Consider the following 19,664-nt stretch of genomic DNA (forward strand, 5'->3'; position numbering starts at 1 on the left):
AAATATTATTTTTTAAAAAAAATGCCCCGATAACGTCATCTTTGTGCAAAGCCGTTTTTAAAAGATGGATTGTATTTCTCATTCTCGAGGCCGAGAAAGTGGATTAGCAAATTGTATCTGTGATTCCAATCAAGCGAATGGAAGACCCTGGCAAGCGGCCAGCGTGGGGCGCCGTGCCAAGAAGCAGGCGCTGCACAGGTATGGTGAGGTAATCCCTGCTACACACGGCCAGAAGCGCCCCTCTCTGACGACTACAGCGCCCTCGTGTGGACAAGGATAACACTGCAAGGGCTCTGCAACTTTTTGAAAAACCAGATAGTGTTACGGTATATATAGTCATAAGTCATTGAGCTGGATACACAGGGCAGTATGGCGTGTAATGCTGCCCTCAGGCTAGAAATGTCCACACCATATTGACAATCGCTGGGAATTTTCAATTCCACAAAATGTCAATTTTCTGCTGCAGACTTGCAGATTTCTCATCTCTTAAAGGGGTTGGCCACCATAACACCTCCTAGGGCAAGTCACCCATATCATACACATAGTTTGTGTAAAGCCGCCGGATTCAGTGGGTCACATGACCTGTCGGCAGCAGGACTCCTATTAACATGCTGATAGCAGAGAGGACCAATCACTGCATCCTCTGTGGTTATGAGGGAGGGGACAGCCCCCTCCATCCACCAAAAGCCAGCAGGACATGGGACGTCACAGGGAGGTCGCGTGTTCCCCATGCCGATGGGTAATGTGGCCAAGTACTATATAGGTGATGCTATTGGGGTCTTGTACTAACCCTAGTAAAGTTATGTTATAGTAGCTAACCCCTTTAAGCCCACTGCTTGTGTGTCAGTTCAGTCCGACAAACACTCTGGGGGGGGGGGGGGGGGGGGGCAAGCGAGCTGGCTAGCTATATACTGGGGGGAGCAACGAGCTGGCCGGCTATATGCTGGGGGGCAAGCGAGCTGGCTAGCTATATACTGGGGGGAGCAACGAGCTGGCCGGCTATATGCTGGGGGGCAAGCGAGCTGGCTAGCTATATACTGGGGGGCAGGGGCTGGCTAGCTACATACTGGGGGGGGGGGGCAAGTGAGCAAGTGAGCTTTAGTTTCAGTTGGAAACCAAAAACTACATCAGAAAATCTGAACGCACCCTAAAAGTGTTGCATCGTCGATGCAGCAATAAGGATGAACATTCAGCATTGGTACCAACAATGTGAGGGGAAAGGGACATATTCAACTTTGCAAACCTCCGTGTGCAATATATGTCATCTACTTGCAGTACCCAAGCGGAGAAAGGAAATTGTAGCATAAAACCTCAGCGAGGTGCACAGACAGAGGTTGATATCATGTTGATGCGGGTCTGAGTGGCATCAGAAGCCAAGAAAAAGAACAAATTAAACCCAGACAGGCTTCCATAAATTAGACTGTTAACACGGTCTTCAGTTACATATCGAAGCACTCGACCTTCAGACGGGAAGTTTTGAAGTCAGCGGAAATCCTTGATGAGGTTAACAACCCTATTATAGACACCTGCCTGCAATTGATTTTACTTACTGCTTGCAGAGGTTTGGAGATGCCGTGGTATGAGGAGACATTTGCTGAGATGATCCTAGAGCGGAGCGGAAAGCCTCTTACATGTTATATGGCTTATACCATCATATTATATTATCAGAGTGTTTTCACCCAAACTAAATAAAGGAAATCAACAGTGCTCTAACACCCATATGCACCGCCATCCAGTGCTGCTTTACCAAGGATAAGGCCAGCGGTCCAACTTTGGTCCCAATTGACCCAAACTGATATGCTGCGGTCAGTACGGACGCTCTGAGCTCAATCCAGTGAATCCCACACACACTCAGCAACCATTGTGGGCAACTGTCCTAAACCTGGAGATTTGGGCTGTGTTCACACTTGGCGTTTACATTGCGTTTTGAAACGCAAAAAAAAACAGCACTTGGATGGTCACTTGGTTGACTGTAGTGCAGGAGTTTCTCTACAACATTATTCTGCGATTATCCACCACTGTTTTCCTCTGTGGCCACCCAGGTCTATGTGCATTGAGGTGTTCACCATTGTTTACGTTCTTTGTACATCTGACATCTTGAGAAACAGTAGATTTTGCCAATTCTAATATTGTAGCAATCTCGGAGGTTTTTATTTCTTCCAATTTTTACATCAAAATGCATCATGATAAAGTAGGGGCACTTATAGATCCAGGCTCCGTGACTGTGGTAATCGTCTTATATTTGTTATCCATGTCCTCCTTCCTTCCAAAATCAACATTTAAAATTATGACAATGAGCCAGAAAAAGACAGAAAAGCTTTAGGTGGGGCGTTATGACAGCACAGGGATTTCTTTCATCATATATTACTATGATGCTCAGAGTCATGTCCTCTGCACTATCATGCTAATGAATAATACATTATGCTTATGAGCCATAAAGGTTATGGGCATGTTAACAAAGCCCTTCAACGCTGCAGATTCACAGGGTGTTACACTGGGCTGCTGCCGAGACAATAAAAATGTGACAATGCCAATCTGCTCTGATTGGCGCTCCATCCGTTCTATGCTGAGGTGTGTGCAATTACAGCAGTTTACCAACACATATCGGATATCGTTGGATAGAAATTGGATATCAGGTTTTTTTTTCATTTAAGACATTGGGGCTCATTTACTAAGGGTCCGAACACCGCACTTTATTGGGGTTTCACCGAATAGGCCTGGGATTTTGGCACACGTGATCGGATTGTGGCGCATCGGCGCCGGCTTGCACGCGACAGAAGTCGGGGGGCGGGCCATCGGACAACCCGACAGATTCGGAAAAAACACGGAATTTAAAAAACGATTTGTGTCGCAAGATCAGCACTCACATGCACCAGGAAGAAGCAGGTGAACTCCGGCGGATCTCGGCGCAGCAGCGACACCTGCTGGATATCGGGCGCCCAACCTTGGTGAATCCCGGCAGACCCGAATCCTCGTCGGACAACGCGCCGTGGGATCACGACTGGACCGAGTAAGTAAATGTGCCCCATTATGACTGTTAAATTTTGGCCAAAATTAATTGTTGAAAAAAAATAAAATTACAATTTGTAAACTCCACCTCCATTTTGTTTTAACCCCCTGTGAAACACCTAAAGGGTTAACCAACTTCTTAAAGTTGATTTTTCATACATTGAGGGGTGTAGTTTCTAAAATGGCATAAAATTATGGGGTTTTAATGTTATTTAGGCCTCCCAAAGCCACGTAAAATTGAGCAGGTGCCTCTAAATACAGATTATGGCAATTTTCATAAACATGAGAAAAAGTTCACCCAAAATTCTGAACCTCCTAACGACCTAGAATAAAAAAAAAAAAAAAAAAAAAAAAAACAAGAAGAAGATTATGCAAAAAAGCCATGCCGATATAAAGCAGACATTTGGGAAGTTGTTTGGGAGCTATGACCATCTGCCTGGAAAGCAGAAAATTTAGAGCTTTGAAAATGAAGAACATTTAGAAAGTTACGCCAAATTATTATTATTTATTTTTACAACTAAAAACACAAATGATATCGATATTTTTCAAATAGTTTAAAGAGCAATGTGTGACGAGAAAACAAATCTCAAAACACCCTGGAAATGTTAAAGCGTTACAAAGTTATAACCACGTATAGTGACACAGGGAAGATTTTAAAGGGACCTAAAATGGCTCAGTGCAGGAGGGGTTAAAAAGGCAATGTAAACGCCACGTGGGAAAGCAGCCTCTTATTTCCAGGGGATAGAAATCTGTCCATGGTCATGTGATGTCACACAGGTGCACAGCTCTAACGCATATGCACTTCTACACAAATCGGTAACAGCACCCAGTGCCTTGTACTGCTCAGAATGGAAGACAATGGGCGCTGGTTATCAATCGCATGGGTTTCCATAGAAATGTATATGTGATTGGGCCGTGGCATGCCAAAACTTTAACTTTACATACAACACAACAGCTGAGGAGAGGAGATTTGCTGAATTAAATCGCTATTAACATTTGCGTTTCCAAAACGCAATGTGAACGCAGTGTTAACACATGCATTTAAGAGCATGTTAACATTCAGTTAACGACTCCTATTACTAGACTCTGCAGCCAAGTAAAGGCTCTTTCACATTGGCGTTGTTTTTCACGTCCGTGGTTCAGTGATTTCTTCGGATGCCGCCAACAGCCATCAATTTCTACGGGCGTTTTCACATGGGCTTGTATTTTCACTAATCCGTTGTCCGTGGAAAAAAATTATGAAACGTGTCCCTTTTTTCACAGAAGCCGATCACGAAAGGCAATAGAAGAAGTCTTTGCGTCCACAAAAAATAAAAAAAATGGATGAAACATCCATTTTTTTTTTCACGGAGATAATAATTATTAATAATAATAATTCCTTTATTTATATAGCGCACACAGATTACGCAGCGCTGCACAGAGCTTGCAGAATAAGTCCCTGTGCCCAATGGGGCTCACAATCTAATCAACCTACCAGTATGTTTTGGAGTGTGGGAGGAAACCGGAGAACCTGTAGGAAACCCACACAAATATGGAGAGAACATACAAACTCTTTGTAGGTGTTGACTCAAACTTGAACCCAGTACCCCAGCGCTGCAAGGCTGTAATGCTAACCACTAAGCCACCGTACCGCCCTATTAAGAACCAGGTGTGATTTTTTTCAAAGCAATGTAAGGGTGAAGACACACATGGCGTTTTTGGGCCGTTTTTGGGCCGTTTTTACTAAGTGCGTTTTCAGATCGTTAAAAACGCATGCGTTAAAAAACTTAAAATTGTGCAATTTAGGAAAAACGGACAAAAACGGATGCGTTTTTTAACGCATGCGTTTTTAACGATCTGAAAACGCACTTAGTAAAAAGGGCCCAAAAAGGGCCCAAAATCGCCATGTGTGTCTTCACCCTAAGGGTGCGTCCACACGTTCAGTTTTTCAGATGCAGTTTTTGAAGGCAAAAGCAGGTGTGGATCATAATGGGTAAGACAAATGATTGAAAGGTGCTGCTCCTCCTCCTACTTCTACTCCATTCCTGGTTTCGGCATCAAAAACTGCATCTGAAAAACTGAACGTGTGACATCACCCTTAGGCCCCTTCCACACTAGCGAGTGTGATGCGATGAACTCGCATCACACTCGCAACGCAAGCTGCCGGGAACGCACGGCCCGAACGCTGCACCGCGGGAGTGTACTCAGCATGTCAGTTCACTCCCGCGGTGCAGGGTTCGGGCCGTGCGTTCCCGGCAGCTTGCGTTGCGAGTGTGATGCGAGTTCATCGCATCACACTCGCTAGTGTGGAAGGGGCCTTAAACCTTCAGTTTTTTTTGCGGACACAGAGACAAAACAGATGCATCACAGAGACACAACGGAAGAAAAACAGAGACAAAACGCAGCTGAAGATCAACACCAGTGTGAAAGGGCCCTTAAGGCAATTTGTTTGAAGGGGAGGAAAAAAAAGTAAGAAGATATCTATGAAAATGACCAGATCCACCAAATTGTCAGCGATGATCCCACGTGCTCCCATGGTGACAAGCAAAGCTGAAGGTGTGTAAACAGCACTTTATACATCATATACCTCCGCCCATGTAGAAACCCTGGGAAAAACCTCGGAATTCATGGAACACTGAAAATAAATATCTGGCCCATTGTTCCCTTGCTACAAAAAGCGAGAGGTCTCTTAGTAACATTAGGTGAAGGTTTGCTTTAGGAGGCCGTTTGGACGGCAAGACATTCTCCGTCATCTAGAGAAGATAAATGTAAGAAGCCCCTGAATGGGAAATCAGGAAAATAAAAGGCAGGTGCTGCTTATTCTAAGGCAAGAACTGAGAGCAAACAGACACGTTCATCACCCGTCTCTGTTGCTTTAGCTGCCGATTAAATGACGGTGATATTAGTCTGCATGTTCAGCTGTCAGGTCAAAAGGACTCGCGGCTCATTGATGCCGTCGTCCTGCCATGTAGGATTATCCTCCACAAAGAGGCACAACTTAAAAAGGAGAAGCTGCTGCCTTACATCCAGCGCGGATACATTTCTGTGTACTGTATCATAAAAGGGAATAAAATCCAAAATTTTTAGTAATAAAGGTAAGGGAAACAAGAGTTTACAGGGAGGTCCCGAGACTTTAAGGGGTTTCCCATCTTGTATATTTATGACATACCCTTTGGAAATTAGGATTAATAGTTTACATGAGAAACCCCCTTTAAAAAGGGAACCGTTCACCAGATTTTAAGCCATTAAACTAGCAGCCCCCTCAGGTAGGGTATGAAATGTCCTTTATAGAATTCATTTTTTTTGTAATTTCTCTCCTGTTAAACCTATTTACAAAAAAAATAAAAAATCTCCCCCCCCCCCCCAAAGTCATGTGACGATGAGCAGAGAAGAGTCATAATTTGATGATTCAAGAGGAGACGAGTCAGGCTTAGGCCGGCACCACACAGGGCGCTTTGTCTGCGCTTGCAAACGCAAACGCAGACAAAGTCACGCCCACCGGGGCGGGCCTCGGTTCGATCGCATCGGCGTTTCTATGGAAACGCCTGCAATCGGGAACGAGCCGCCGGTGTTTCGCGTTAAATTAACGCAAAACAACGGTGGCTCGTTCCCGATCGCAGGCGTTTCCATAGAAACGCCGATGCGAATCGGGCCGAGGCCCGACCCGGTGGGCGCGACTTTGTCTGCGTTTGCAAGCGCAGACAAAGCGCCCTGTGTGGCGCCGGCCTTAGTGGCTGCAAAGGTCACCTTTGGCGTCATATTGAAGATAAGAATCTTATCTTTCAGATTGTATCAGGCAATTAGAGCTACAGAGCCAGAGATACAGGCAGTTCTAATCAAACCAAATCAAATCCTTTTGTATACTTTATCTCACAAAACCATAAGCCTGATGGGATCTGAAAGATGAGATTATTATCTTTATTGACACCCAAATCATGTTTTTGGTACCAGAGAACGGAAGATAGAAGAGTCTCAACTGACACTCCCCTGCAGCCTCTAAACTTGACTCTTCTCTGCTCATTTTCACATGACCTTGGAGGAGGTAAATGAATGAGATTTCACAAAAAAAAGAGGGAAATCTAGAAAGGACATTTCATAGCTTCCAGACGGGGCTGGTAGTTTAATAAGATGATTTCTGGTGACAAGTTCACTGTGAACCTTCACCATTTCATGCCTATTCCCCTTGGAAATGAATGAAGCATTATGTAATTTTTAGAAGATGAGACACTCTTACATTTAGAGCTGGTAGACAGCTGTAAGTTATCCATAGTATTGAACCAATATTGGAAAGAATTGATCATTAAACTAGTTAATTGCTAAATCAAATTAAAAACTTTCCTTAAAGATCCTGCAGGTTTGAGATTCTGATGATCCAACACCTGCAGCAGATCCCATGCGCCCTCTAGTGGCTAATATACTAATGAACGTGTCCGTGAAGGGATTATTGAAGTTTTGAAGAGAATAAGACTAAGCTGTAGTGTAAGTTGCTATGAAAAGTCTGGAGCAATGATTTCTAGACTATGACAGCGATGTGGTGCTTGCCCATGAGCCGCAGACCCTCTAAATGGTTAAGTTTCCAAGAATCGGACCTTCATCCATAATAATCTCTTATAATAATCTATAATTTATTTATATTGCGTCATCATATTCCGTAGAACTTTACAAATCATAGGGGACATACAATACAATCGTATATTACAGAGTACAAACAGTCACAAGGAACAATAGGAGTGAGGGTGCTGATCACCAGAGCTTACAGTCTATGAGGATGAAGGGGGTGACCCAAGAGCTTACAGTCTATGAGGATGAGTGGTGACCCAAGAGCTTACAGTCTATGAGGATGAGGGGGTGACACAAAAGCTTACAGTCTATGAGGATGAGTGGTGACACAAGAGCTTACAGTCTATGAGGATGAAGGGGGTGACACAAGAGCTTACAGTCTATGAGGATGAAGGGGGTGACACAAGAGCTTACAGTCTATGAGGATGAAGGGGGTGACACAAGAGCTTACAGTCTATGAGGATGAAGGGGGTGACACAAGAGCTTACAGTCTATGAGGATGAGGGGGTGACACAAGAGCTTACAGTCTATGAGGATGAGTGGTGACACAAGAGCTTACAGTCTATGAGGATGAGGGGGTGACACAAGAGCTTACAGTCTATGAGGATGAGGGGATGACACAAGATCTTACAGTCTATGAGGATGAGGGGATGACACAAGAGCTTACAGTCTATGAGGATGAGGGGGTGACACAAGAGCTTACAGTCTATGAGGATGAAGGGGGTGACACAAGAGCTTACAGTCTATGAGGATGAAGGGGGTGACACAAGAGCTTACAGTCTATGAGGATGAGGGGGTGACACAAGAGCTTACAGTCTATGAGGATGCAGGGGGTGACACAAGAGCTTACAGTCTATGAGGATGAGTGGTGACACAAGAGCTTACAGTCTATGAGGATGAGGGGGTGACACAAGACCTTACAGTCTATGAGGATGAGGGGGTGACACAAGACCTTACAGTCTATGAGGATGAGGGGGTGACACAAGACCTTACAGTCTATGAGGATGAGGGGGTGACACAAGACCTTACAGTCTATGAGGATGAGTGGTGACACAAGAGCTTACAGTCTATGAGGATGAGGGGGTGACACAAGAGCTTACAGTCTATGAGGATGAGGGGATGACACAAGAGCTTACAGTCTATGAGGATGAGGGGGGGTGACACAAGATCTTACAGTCTATGAGGATGAGGGGGTGACACAAGAGCTTACAGTCTATGAGGATGAGGGGGGGTGACACAAGATCTTACAGTCTATGAGGATGAGGGGGTGACACAAGAGCTTACAGTCCATGAGGATGAGGGGGTGACACAAGATCTTACAGTCTATGAGGATGAGGGGGTGACACAAGACCTTACAGTCTATGAGGATGAGTGGGTGACACAAGACCTTACAGTCTATGAGGATGAGTGGTGACACAAGAGCTTACAGTCTATGAGGATGAGGGGGTGACACAAGAGCTTACAGTCTATGAGGATGAGGGGATGACACAAGAGCTTACAGTCTATGAGGATGAGGGGGGGTGACACAAGATCTTACAGTCTATGAGGATGAGGGGGTGACACAAGAGCTTACAGTCTATGAGGATGAGGGGGGGTGACACAAGATCTTACAGTCTATGAGGATGAGGGGGTGACACAAGAGCTTACAGTCCATGAGGATGAGGGGGTGACAAGATCTTACAGTCTATAAGGATGAGGGGGTGACACAAGATCTTACAGTCTATAAGGATGAGGGGGTGACACAAGAGCTTACAGTCTATGATGGTAAAGGGGTGACGCAAGGTTAAAGTGACTGCGGAGAAGCCTGGAGTTTGGTATCTGGTGTTTGCCGGATAACAGACAGAGAAGGACATCGGATGGATTAGTAAAGGGAGAGTTGAAATTTCATGCAGTTAGCGAGTGTGATGCACGTTTGAAACTTATGGGGTTGGGTATTAGTCTGGTCATTCCAGAGAATTGGTGCAACTTGGGAGAAGTCCTAGAGACGTGTATGAGAGGTTCAAATTAACGTATTGATTTATCCAAGATCACTGGCAGATTGAAGAAAACTGGTTTAATCAATAGATTAATAGAGTACCATATATTGCGTTTCATTCATCTATACGCTGCCGTGTACCCCAATGTTGTAATGTTTAACCCTTCAACTTGCTTTTCAGCATCGTAGCTATTCTAAGGCTTCATACACACGAACGTATGCGCACACTACCAGCGCAATGGAGAGGAGGAGGGGTCACCCCTCCCCTCTCCATTAAAATGCATTACGCACGGCCCATAACAAGGGGAAAGATCGGACATGTCCTATTTTTTCCCCTTGTACGTGTGTTACCATATCGCTCTGAGCGGCCATTGCCGTCTATGGGGGATGTATGTACGGCCATACGTCCCCTGATGGTCGTGTGGATGGGGCCCAAGAACAACATGATTTGTATAATCCTTCATCCGGTGGGGAAGAATCACCTCCATACGCATCAATTCTCTGGCCTCATCAATATAAAACAGGGTTCTCTCCTCTCGCTACTATTAAGAAAAGAAGACTTCCTATCTGTCAGCTATCAAGTCCAAGGAAATTGCTTTCAGAAGGATGTGATAGAACTGGCTGCAGTCCTTCTGCAGGAATGTAAGCTTCATTAACAGCTGGAGTTAAAAGAATTGTCTGAAGCTGCCCTCATGTTAGAAATTGCAATAAAAATTGTCTATAATAACTGCTGTCTGTGATGGCTTCCAACTATTAAAAACTAATTGCCCGGTGACCCGCCTCACTGTAGAAAGGGCCTCCGAATTCTCAGAAGCGCAATGTGAAAACTAATAAAATGTGTAAGTGAGGGTGATTGTTTAATGATGCCAGGTCTGTACCTGAAAAATGACCTTATTTCTGACTCCTGTAATGTTGGTTCACGTCAAAAATACGAAGGAACAAAAACCCTATTGCCTTTGATGTCACTGATTAAACAAATCTTATGGAACGAGGACAGGAAAATAATGTATGGCTTGTAAACATTTCTCAAAAATCCCAGGTCATAGAGAATGAATGACACATAGAGAACACAAAACTAATTGTTTCATTTCTGCAAGTGTGCCGGACGTGTAAGGCCTTGTTCACATCAGGTTATATAGCCAGAGAGAAGCTCCCGATGTACAGTGGGGTAATGAGTATGTGATACAGAGAATGGAGAGGCCAGGAATTTTTATCTTACCCAGTTTCCCTGAAAATAAGTAATAGATTTTTTTTTCTCAAGGCCCCCTCGAAAATTAAACCTAGTGGTAGTCATTGCTACAGCTCCCCCCACACCATATATTAGTAGATCATTTAGATACTGCAAGAGGAGGGGCGTAACTACATTGGTAGCAGCCATAGCAGCTGCTATGGGGCCCGCAGTGTCAGGGGGCCCCGTCACCTTACCTGACACAATAAAGAATGGAGGATGTGCACTATTATATCTATATTGTACTGCACATTGTCCAGCATAAGGTATATATATAACATATACTGTGATGTATATATGCAGTATCTGTGATGTGTATATGGTGTCTGTATACACTGTATATGAGTGCATATGTTGCATAGGGCACTGTATATGTATATGCTGTGTGTGCACACGAGTGTATTTATATGTGATTATAACTCCCATGTGTGAGTATAGTCATTGCTAAACATGAGAGATAGGGGCCAATGATTCTAATAGAAATGGAGTTACAAAAAATTCTGCATGAAAGTCAGAGTTTGAAAAGTTAAAGATATAAGTTGGTCTTTAAAGGAAACCTACCACCACAAATCTACCTATAAAAGGTAGATTGGGTGGTAGGTGCATCAATGGGACGTGAGGATAGCCCTTTTAAGGGCTAATCCTCACGTCCCCTTACTTTTTTGGTAACTTTTATTCCACATATATTTAAATTTACTTATGCGGCTACCGGGGCGTGGAGTAGCCGCATCTGAGGTTACACGAGGCGGCTACTCCACGCCCCGGTACCCACTTTACCCCTCCTACTCACCCATCTTAGGCGCGCAGCTCCGCGTAGCTGCACGCCCTCGTCCGGCGACCCTGCCGTCTGCGCATGCGCAGAAGAGCAGGCCCGCGCCTGTTTCGGAGCAGTGACCGCGCAGGCGCGGGCCTGCTCTTCTGCGCATGCGCAGACGGCAGGGTCGCCGGACGAGGGCGCGCAGCTACGCGGAGCTGCGCGCCGAAGATGGGTGAGTAGGAGGGGTAAAGTGGGTACCGGGGCGTGGAGTAGCCGCCTCATGTAATCTCATATGCGGCTACTCCACGCCCCGGTAGCCGCATAAGTAAATTTAAATATATGTGGAATACAAGTTACCGAAAAAGTGAGGGGACGTGAGGATTAGCCCTTAAAAGGGCTATCCTCAAGTCCCATTGATGCACCTACCACCCAATCTACCTTTATAGGTAGATTTGTGGTGGTAAGTGCCCTTTAAATTTAAAAAAAAAAAAAAAAATGTTGCTTTTTGTTCATACCGGGATCGTTAAATGTAACAGATTTTTGTACTTGGTAATAGAGTCACAGGAATCTTTTGAAGGAATGCTGAGGGTTACGCTGATGTATGCGATGACACGGATACAGTATATTAATAAAAGTTCATTCTATTGTTCAAAAATAAATGTGAATTCTTGTTCATGGAAGACATCCCCTAAAAATAAGACCTAGTGCCTCTTTAGGAGCAAAAATTAATATAAACAAACGGTTTTATCTTCAGGGGAAACATGGTCTTTACACTTCAACTGTGAGAACCTAAACACAGAATCTAAAATAGAAAGATCCATAAAATCACATTGTATGTTGGAGAAAGGTCACTCCACACCCTTGAAATGCTGAAGGAAAGAGGGTGTTGGTCAAAATCATTCGATAAATGGTCCCATCCGTCCTCCCTGGGGCAGTGGTCCTGCTCCCTTTGCAGAAAGGAACCCCCAAAGTATGACGTTTCCACCCTCATGATGCACGGTAGGGAGGCGTTCTTGGGGTGGTACTCAGTAGTGGATCGTAAAATAGGTGGTTTGGGCGGTAGCCCGGGGCCCAGGTCTTCTCTGGGGCCCATGACCACCCACCAAATTCATACAGAGAAGGACTTTGACCCTTGAAATCCTTATACAGATGTTCCTCCTCTCAATACACATGTACACAAGAACCATTTCAGGAACTTTCAAGTTTTTCCAAAGGTCCTGAAACCTGAGATTGAAAACAGGCAGAAGGGGCACATCCTTCATTCCTTAACAAGCTCGATGCTAGTCCATATGTAGGAAGCGACTTCCATTCATGTAGGGGCTATAATATTTATACAACCCATGGCAGGCTTAATCCTCCCCTGGTTCTACTCCTCCTTCTTCTTCCTCCAAAACATAGTTGGTGAAGTTGAAATAAAAAGTTTCACTTTGGACTCATCGGACCACGTAGATTGTCACTAGTGAATGGATATAGACATGTTGGCGTGGGCATGGGGACTTTACTTGCCCTGCAGGAATTTAATTCACCACGGTGTAGTATGTTACCAAGTCCTCGTGTACATGGCCCCCCATATAGGTCTCTTACGCACGGTCATACGTCCCCGCACTGTGACCGAACCTGGTGTGGCTATTCCTACCCATACTGCAACACCCCAGCTCAGCTCCTGTGAACAATGGAGGGGTGAGGTGTGTTCACTATCCTCCCGTCCACCCCCCACCATGTCCACCAGACCAAAGTGCACTGTAATCTACCCCGTTTGTGGCTCATTTCTGCACATGCTCAAGTGCATGAAACCTAACACTAAGACCAAGACTAAGGCCCCAGGTCACTTGACCAGGTCTTCCCATGTGGTTCTGGACTGATTCCTAGCCTTTCTCAAGGTCGTTGCCCTACTGGGTCATGGTACTAGCCGGGCCGGGCACTGCGAGCAAAGGCTACTCAATGCCACAGTAGCCTCTGAAGGTAATTTACATATTACACTAAAATAAAGTTTTTAACAAGTTAGGTTGCAGGATTATTACATTACAGATTAGGGCAGAGACAGTAGGAATCTACCATCACATCTACTTCAGATAGTAGATTCCTCATGGTAGGTTTCCTTTAAAGTAGAACTTCCCTTATCAAGCCCCTATTCTAAAGATGTAACCGCAATATGTTTGTGAAAGCTTGACTAAAAATTAGTAACAATTATTAATAACCGATAACAGATATTAACAATTTTAATTATCAGTCTCTGTAATCCCCCTATATCTCTACCTCACTGAGCGACTGGTTTATAACAGCAGCTGTAAAAAGAAAAAAAAATATATATAAGAAAAACACAATGATCAAACCAGTATGCAAGACAAATTTTCCTGAAAGGTCCCCAGCGGGGGTCTTCCTTATTGTTAGGGCAGTACATGATTTCCTCTCACCCACAAAAAGTCATAGAGGGAACCTGCACGGTGTTGTTAACATTAAGCAGCACTTCCTTAATCACTCATTTCCAACAATTTATGGATGATCAGTGGCAAAAAAAAAAAAAAATAAATAATGAAAGAATTCATTGCAAGTCAATTGAGAGAAACAGGCTGTAAGCTCCGAAACCCAATGCTACGACTCTTTAAAAGCGGAGGCCTGACACGAATTAAAAGCGCTGGAAAATAAAGGCTGGTCTGGCCATAAAATACAGTACTGGGTCACTTTTATGTAAGTTTGCCAAAAGGGACAAAAACCAGGACAATTTCAAACTGTGACACAGGATAGAAGCATATTAAAGAAAAAATATCTTGCTTTCTTCTCCATTGCGCTGTCATGTTACTCAGCTTTATAGACCTTGCAAACCCGGAGCGCCGACCCCTTCGATTTCCACCTGGCCCACCCAATTAATTAAGCGAGGAAGTTACCTTCCAATTTTTTTATCCTATTTGCTTTTATTATCAGTCCCCGGCTCGTTTGAAGTTTTAGACGTTAACCTCTTAATCCCGCTGAACATTTTGGGGAATGTCTGGATCATTTGGGTAATTGGTCAGGATGTTTCTGTCGCTCATGTTCAATTTTATATAACAAGTCGTGGTATGATGTGCGGTATTAAAAAGGGAAAAAAAAAAAAAAAAACTTAAATGACACACAGGATGGAGGCACCTTACCGCAGCGGCAGGGGATGGAGGCCGTGGTGTAAGACAGGGGTGAGCAATTCATTTTCCCCATGGGGCCACATGAGAAATTGGAATGGCTTGAGAGGACCGGATATACTTAAATTCAGTTCTACCCAATATCTACATACTGTATTCAATATATATAGTATCCCTACATTGAAAATTGTAAATTAAATAAATAATGATGCAATTAGGTCCTACATATTTTCATTTTTCAACAATCTTACATGGGCCGGTCAGAAATAGCTAGAGGGCCGGATGTGGCCGGCAGACCGTACAATGCCCAGGTTATATATGATCATGATCTTCTGGAGGGTAAATCTCCAAATATGGTCAAAGTTTAGGTACAAAGAAATAGGTCACTCTCAAATAAAATCATTATAGTAATAAACATATGATTTAGGTAAAGGAAATGTACGGGGTAGAGCAGCACAGCGGTATACTGGATAATGAAACCAGGTGTCGGTGCAAGCTGCAGCGAAACCGACCCGAAGGTACAGGTAATCCAAAAAATAGAGGGCGAGGCAGCACTCCTTGAAGTATTAAAGGTGTTTTATTCACCCAAGGTAGAAAAGTGCGACGTTTCAGCCCCTAAATAGAGCTATTTTAAAGCATGCATTAATGAGGCCTGAGCCAGCACACTGCGACTAACTCACAGCCCCATTGCCATAAATTAGGTGCACGCACCATGAGGCATGGGCCACAGAGAACAGAGCACAGGCTTGTTATCTGTGACCACAGTCACGGGAATAAAGCACCATATATACTCGAGTATAAGCCGAGACCCCTGAAACCTATTGACTCGTGTATAAGCCGAGGGTGGGACATGCATTGGTCACAGCCTCCCAGTAAACAGCTTACCCAGCCCCTGCTCGTAGTACAATTCCTTTAGTGGGGAGAAAAAACAAAAAAAAACAAAAAACACTGTACTCACCTTCCAACGCCCTGTCCCCCCGCTCCCCCGGGAGGTCCTCTACTATACCGCAATGCTCCGGCATCAGCTCTGTGTCCCCGCGCGGTCCGTTGCAGGGATCGTGAAGTCAGCCGCTCGCTGACATCATTGTGTGTGCCGAGCGGCTGACGTCACGATCTCTGCGACGGACCGCGCGGCGAGACTGAGCCGATGTTGGAGCATCGCAGTATAGAAAAGAACCTGTCGGGAGTACAGAGTTTGTTTTTTTTCATTACTCGAGTATAAGCTGTTCAATGACCAAGGCAACCCGATCTCAAAATTTTGTTTTTATATAAACTTAGTTTTTTTTCCCAATGACTATTTTAAGTAACATGGAAAAAACCAAAACATTAAGGCTTATTTATTGAGGGTCCGCGGATCGCACTTTTGTCGGATTTTCTAAATTTTTGGGATTTGTGCCACTGTGACAGGTATTTAACTAGGGATTGTGTTGCACGCGATCGGATAGGGGCGCAGCTGCATTGGCTTTCATGCGACAGAAATCGGCGGGGGGTGGGCCGTCGGACGATGCAACCGATTCTCACTGAGCGCGGGATTTAAGATTCAATTTGTGTTGCAAGACAATGCACTTACATACACCAGGAAGAAGAAGGAACTCCGGCGGACCTGAGCGCGGAAGCGTCGATGCACTTTCGGGGATCGTGCAGGACGGGTTAGTAAATATGGCCAATTATCTTTAATTTAAGGTTTTGAAAGAAAATCTATCTTCAAAATCCATCATGATAAACCAGGGACACTTATCCATGGATCCAAGCACCGGGACTGTGATAATCTAAGGTACTTATATTTATTAATAACAATAGGCTGAGCACATACCTCTACTAAAATTACATTTATTACACAATGCATCTGTACAAAAAAGAATAGATTCAGTGATCATCTCATATACATAATGGATAGCTACATGAGAGACAATATCCACAAATTATCTGAAATAGTCAAGATATGATCCAGAATGAAGAAAATATACCGTATATACTCGAGTATAAGCCGACCCAAGTAAAAGCACAGACCCCTAATTTTACCACCACAAACTAGGAAAACCTATTGACTCGAGCATAAGCCGAGGGTGGGAAATGCATTGGTCACAGACCCCCCCCCCCCCCAGTATATAGCCTGCCCCCTTAGGTATACAGCCTGCCCTGCACTAACAAAAAAATAAAATAAACTTATATACTCACCCTCCGGTGGCCCCGATGTCCGCGCTGGTCCTCTTCTGTCTTTATCTTGCTCTGTCTTCCGTCTTCCGCAGGGCGCCGCCATGTTCTTCCCGCCCGGCAGGCGCATAGTACGACGCGGCCGCTGTTGATATGTAACTATGCGACGGCCGGAGAAGAACATGGTGGCGCCCTGCGGAAGACAGAAGACAGAGCAAGATAGAAGACTGAAGAGGACCCGCGCGGACTGGGCTGCCTATTGACTCGTGTATAAGCCAAGTTGAGGATTTTCAACACATTTTTTTGTGCTGAAAAACTCGGCTTATACACGAGTATATACAGTAATAACTGGTAGATCCCAGGCTGGTCCAATAGTATACCGACACTGTGCTACAAGTTCGGTAATATATTCCTATATTTGTTATCCATGGCCTCCTTCCTTCTGAAATCAACTTTTATTATTTTTAAATGAGTCAGAAGGGCTCCTGGGGGGTTACCAGAGCTTCACAGCCTGTTACACTGTCCCTCCCTCCCGCTCTGCTCCATCAGCACTACATTACCCCCCCCCCCCCTGCCCATGTATTATATTACAGCAGCACACGAAGTTTAATCACGTAGTGGGAGGGGCGCGTGCTCCGTGAACACGGCTACAGCCTGTAAATCTGCAGCACTGAGGGGCTCTGGTATAATGTCCCCAGAAAACTTCAGACTCATTAGCATAATTTTAAAAGTTGATTTTAGGAAGGAGGCCATGGATAACAAATATAAGATTACCAGTCACAGTGCCTGGATCTAGGAGCAAGTGTCCCCGATTTATCATGATGGATTTTGATGGTAGATTTCCTTTGGGGTCTTAGATTGAGGTAAATACAACCGTATGACAAATTACACCTTGTTATTATTACTTTTACAAAAACTAGGCCAGAATGAAAAACGTAACTACCCATTCTGTACTTGCATTTGAAACTAGAAATGTCCCAAGATGGAACTGCATATCCTACACGGCCCCCGCCTTCATGGGTGCCTATACTTTCTCAATATTAGGAATCTGAACATGATGGCCCTTCTGCAAATTGTAATGGAGAGGCTGCTGCGAACCGCACACTTCTGTAATTACATGACCAAGACGACTTTTTCACCTGCCGTCTCCAATATGCTACACACTTGTGCGCTAACCTCCTTCTGCTATCCACGGGAGCAGCTTGGCAAGCCATGCACAAGTTGAAGAGTTTGCACCCCCTCTTACCTTTTACTGCACCCCCACAAGTCAGCATGGATGGGTATCAGGAGTCTTCAACATATAAACTTACAATATAAACTTACAATTATTATACTTGCTATAATTATTATTACAGAAACAATATCAGTTAATTGCTGGAAAACAGCTTTACCCTTTAAAGTTGACCACACTGGTAAACATAAATGGTGCGTCTGGAGAGGTAAGGCTACATTCACACGGACGTATTAAAACGGCCGTATACGTACCGTTTTTTTTTACGGGTTACATACGGCCACATTCATTTCAATGGACAATACGTCCAACCATTTATATTGCAGTTTTTGACACTGGAGTGTACGTACCGTATACTGGCCGTATAAAAATATACAGCATGTCCTATTTTCTGCCGTATTTCAGTTCTGTATGCCCTAAAAGTCTATGGGCATGTATAAAATACAGGTTAAATATGTGCTGCATACGGATGAAAAACGTCACGTATATACGGCTCATATGGCCCGTAAATACAGGACTGGAGAAATCATACGGTCGTGTGAATGTAGCCTAACAAAGTGTCATGCACAATGCTGTGTTTACATGTGGGGTAGACTGGGAGCTGATAGAGAAATAAAGGGAACGCTAAAGATTTGTTAACAGAAGAGTCCAGAGAAAAATCCATAATATGAGTTAGTTCCAAATCAAAGCCTAAATTCAAACACAACAGAGATTTACCTATGCGGACATAAAAGGCCTTACAAAGTGCACATATCCAGACTGCGCTGAGTCTGAAAGGTCCCTGATATTCACCACATCTTCCAATATAATTCCTGGCTTTTACAACCACTTCCTAGCGTTCATAGTTACTGTAAAGGTAAAGGGGATAAAAAGGTGGTAGAGGCTATAAAGAAATCCACTTCAGAAATATAAAGCCCACAGACAACCCCCTCAAGGCCTAAATGTCCATTTACATTAATACCCGAGTTTAATTAGAAACTAAGCAGAGAATGTGTCTCGGTCTGTTTTGCTATGTACAGTCGTATGGCACAAATCCAATCCTCATAATCAAGGCCATTAGTCGGGAGGTTATTAGAGGCGCACGATACTTACAAGTTTAATGCTTACAGCGCAGGTCAGGGGGAAGATGACTCAATGAAGGATTGTACAGAAAACCACTAATTTACTGGTTTAATATACTGGGAGCACAATAAATTTGTTTTTTCACAGAGACTGAATTAGTGATCTGAATCCTGGAGAATAATAATATAACAATGTGACATGAACTAAGCGAACAAATAACACCTATTAATATTTAATATCCAGAACCACAAGCTTAGATTGCATTTACACGACAGTGTGCCCCCCGTAACGTAGCACGGGGGACACACAGAGGCGCCCCAGAGAGGAGGAGGGGTGAGTGCCCCTCTCCTTAACGATGTATGGTGCACGGCACCGCATTACGGGGAGAGATAGGACATGTTCTATCTTTTCCCCGGCTACGGAACAGTACGGTGCTGCACCGCGCCGCTCCCGTACACTAATATATATATATATATATATTATATATATTATATATATATATATATATATATATATATATATATATATATTATATATTATATATATATGTCCCCCATATGGCTGTATGAATGTAGCCTAAAATGTATATGATCACA

At 44.1% G+C, this 19,664-nt stretch overlaps 1 protein-coding gene across 2 annotated transcripts in view; it reads right to left on the reverse strand.

The window, feature by feature from the left end:
* LMBR1 (limb development membrane protein 1) overlaps window positions 1-19,664 on the reverse strand; it is an 86,215-nt gene that overhangs the window by 37,438 nt on the left and 29,113 nt on the right. Inside the window, exon 1 of one of the 2 annotated variants that reach the window (XM_072153956.1) lies at window positions 18,724-18,745. The exons of the other annotated variant lie outside the window; for it this stretch is intronic. The gene's annotated coding sequence lies outside the window, so the exon portion shown is untranslated. Of the gene's footprint in view, window positions 1-18,723; window positions 18,746-19,664 lie in introns of those variants that run through there. 2 annotated transcript variants of the gene reach the window in all.

The sequence above is a fragment of the Engystomops pustulosus genome, chromosome 5 (assembly GCF_040894005.1).
Source record: "Engystomops pustulosus chromosome 5, aEngPut4.maternal, whole genome shotgun sequence".
Lineage (NCBI taxonomy): Eukaryota > Metazoa > Chordata > Amphibia > Anura > Leptodactylidae > Engystomops > Engystomops pustulosus.